The following is a 3,694-nucleotide window of genomic DNA, read 5'->3' on the forward strand; positions in this document are numbered from 1 at the left end:
CTTTCCTTCCTTCCTTCCTTCCATCTAATTACATGTGTGTGCATGTGTGGGCATGCATGTGCCATCTGTGTCCGTCCATCCATCTGTCCATCTGTCTGTCTATCTTTTATCCTGACCATAATCCCAACACTTAGGAGGCCAAGGAAGGAGGATTGTCATGAGTTTGAGACCAAATTGGATTACATAGTACTTTCCAGGCCATTCTGAGGTACAGTGTAAAACCCTGACTCAAAGGCAAGCAAAGGACATCTAATCCATCCATCCATCCACCGAAGTACATGTATGTTCATGTGTGGGCATGCATATGCCATGGTATGCGTACAAAGGTCAAAGGACCTGTGCAGAGTTGTTGGGTTGTTTTAAAAAGCCATTTGCAGAGTTTCTTCCCTTCTACTCCATCCATGTACTGTACTTCAGAATTTTGCCCTTTCGTTTTCTTTTGGGCGCAGTTCTTGGCTTTTGTCCTTTCACTGAACTCAAAGGTTATTTGTGACTGTACTGGCCTCACTTCTCCTTCCCCAATTTTCCTCTACATCTGTGTCCCACATGTCCAATTGTAACTTCTTCGCCTCTACTTATGTAGATTTCTCTAATGCTCCCTCATACCTAACAGTTTTGCTTTCTTGTTTTTACTCTCAACCACTCTGGCAAAGTTTGCAGTGCCTCTTTCAAAGACCAGTGGCCCTTTCTAATTGTTCCCTTCCTTCTTGGCTCTGTTTTTTTATTCCCAATATTTTAAGTGCTGTTACTGGGTCCTCAGCTAATCTGCTTTTGCCAGTGATCCAAAAATAGAATTCATATGTTAGATGGTGGCACCAAAATTGAAAAGTCTATGGCTCTACACAGCCTCTTGGCCTAGCCTCTTACTCACTGGTAGATATTTAATAGGAGTGTACCCCAAAGCTGGTAGTTTGTTGGCAAAGTAAAGGCCAAGATGCCTCTATATGAGGGTGGACAAACTCTTGGCACCAACGCCAGAAAGGGGCAGGAGAAAGATGAGAGTAATGGAAGCTGAAACAAGATGTGTCGGGACAAATGGAGGTTTCTCATTTGCTTAGGGAAAGTGCTGCATGGTAAAGACAGCTCAAAACTTGAAGCCAGGTCAGGTGGCCCTTACCCATAATCCCAACACTTAGGAGGCTGAGGAAGGAGGATTGGCATGAGTTTGGGGCCAGCCTGGAATACATAGTACTCTCCAGGCCATTTTGGGCTCGAGTGTGAAATCCTGACTCAAAAGCAAGCAAAGTCCAAAACGGAAGCCCTTCTGAGGTAGGCAAGCATAGAGAGAGCTCATCAACCTGGGCCTGCACTTGGCTTGGCCTAGACCTACACCTTTCCTTTAAGAATGTGCCTGGCAACCTAAGCTTCATCAAGCTGCAGGTATACCATATTCCAAACAATGGAGTACATTTCTCTTCCTCTAGCTTCAAAAATACTCCTTTTCTGGTCAGTTTCCACTCAAGTCTGCTCCCAGGTTTATGTGAGACTGACAGGCAGGGAGAGAAGTTATGTGAACTGTTTTGGGGGTACATGCATAGTAAGGTAAACTCTCCTAGACTGAACTTGAGGGAAAACCTCTTTTAGCAGCTTGTACCTGTGCATAATTGGGTGTGCATATGATTAAAATCAGATGCATCATGGGAACAGACATGTATTGAAAGCAAAAGCTTGTCAATCAAAACAGAACCACCTGTGCTACACCCTTTAGCAACCAAACACCTTCGGTTCTTCCTTTGACCCATATAGGAAGACAATATTGTCCCAGACAATAACCTGGTAAAGAAACAATAACAGTAAGGTGAAATAAATAAGCAAACAGATAAATAAATACATGAGAAAGGATTTATGGGGTTGGAGAGATGACTCAGCAGTTAAGAGCACTGACTGCTCTTCCAGAGGTCCTGAGTTCAAATCCCAGTAACTACATGGTGGCTCACAACCATCTGTAATGGGATTTGATGCCATTTTCTGGTGTATCTGAAGTGTGCTCATATAATTAAAATAAATAAGTGTTTTTTTAAAAAAAAGAAAGAAAGAAAGGTTTTATGGTCCAAAAAGCTTGGGACTGAATTTGAATGTTCGCAGTTAGAATCCGGGTAGTATTATGTTTCTCCTGCTCTCAGCCTCCTTGAGCTCTGTGAGTTCAAGGCCAACCAGGTATACATAGTGAGTTCCAGGCCACCTAAAGCAACAACTTTTTTTTCTCCTACTTTTTTTATTAGATGTTTTCTTTATTTACAATATCTCCTTTCCCAGGTTCCCTGCCCAAAAGAAAGAAAGAAAGAAAGAAAGAAAGAAAGAGAGGAAGAAAGAGAAATAAAATAAGATAAAACTTAAAACTAAAACAAACCCCTGTTCCCTCCCCCCTCTCCCTGGTCACATCCCCCCGCCCTGCTCCTGCTTACTGGCCCTGGCATTCTCCTACACTGGGACATGGATCCTTCACAGGACCAAGGGCCTCTCCTCCCATTGATGACCATCTTGGCCATCCTCTGCTATTCATATGCTGCTGGAGCCATGAGTCCCACCATGTGTACTCTTTGGTTGGAGTTTAGTCCCTGGGAGTTCTGAGGGTACTAGGTAGTTCATATTGTTGTTCGTCCTAAGGGGGTGCAAGCCCTTCAGCTCCTTGGGTCCTTTCTCTAACTCCTTCATTGGGGACCCTGTACTCAGTTCAATAGATGTCTGTGAGCCTCTACTTCTGTATTAGTTGGGTACTGTCAGAGCCTCTCAGGAGACAGCTATATCAGGCTCCTGTCATCCAGCACTTGCTGGCATCCACAATAGTATCCAGATTTGATGATTGAATATGGGAAGGATTCCCAGGTGGAGCAGTCTCTGAATTGTCTTTCCTTCAGTCTCTGCTCCAAATGTTCTCTTATACCTATTAAGATTTTTTTCCACTTAGAAATTGCAATCTTTTCCTAGGTCATAAAATAAACTCTTATTCTTACTGGCTACCTAATCATCAATTGTGTAGCTTTATCACACTTTGTCTCATGAGAAATTTGAATACTTTTCGGCTTTCATTGTTGCTGTTTTGGTATTTCAAACAGACTTTCTCAAATCAAAAAGAAATAGCAGAAACCCACAAATTGAAGTTTGTTCTATATGATTACTGGCCTGAACACCTCAAAAAAAAAATCTTGAAAAATAGAGAAAGGCTTAAGATCTGTTTGAGATAATTGGTGACAAAGGGGGCAAGATAACTCAAAGGAATGTTCAATCCAGAACTATACCCCAATTACAAATTAACCTTTTCTTTATAAGGACATTTGTAGAAAGCATAGGCAGAAGGTAAATATGAAATGAACTCCACATAATGTGTCAATGTTAATTTCTTTTTTTAAAGAACTATTTATTATATATGAATACAATGTAGCTGTCTTCAGACACACCAGAGGAAGGCATCAGATTTCATTCCAGATGGATGCAAGCCACCATGTGGTTGCTGGGAATTGAACTTGGGACCTCTGGAAGAGCAGCCAAATACTCTTAACCACTGGGCCATCTCTCCAGCCCCCCTGAGTTTGAGAAAGCTTACTCCCAGTAGTTGTCCTCTGGCCTCCTCCATATATGCAGTGTGATACAGTCTCCATTGTGTCTCTCTCTGTGTGTCCTGTGCTCTCTCTTCTGTTTTCTCTCTTTCCTCTCTCTCTCTTTCCTCTCTCCCCCCTTTGTATATGTGTGTGTG

Source organism: Mastomys coucha, chromosome X (genome assembly GCF_008632895.1).
Source record: "Mastomys coucha isolate ucsf_1 chromosome X, UCSF_Mcou_1, whole genome shotgun sequence".
NCBI classification, from domain to species: Eukaryota; Metazoa; Chordata; class Mammalia; order Rodentia; family Muridae; genus Mastomys; species Mastomys coucha.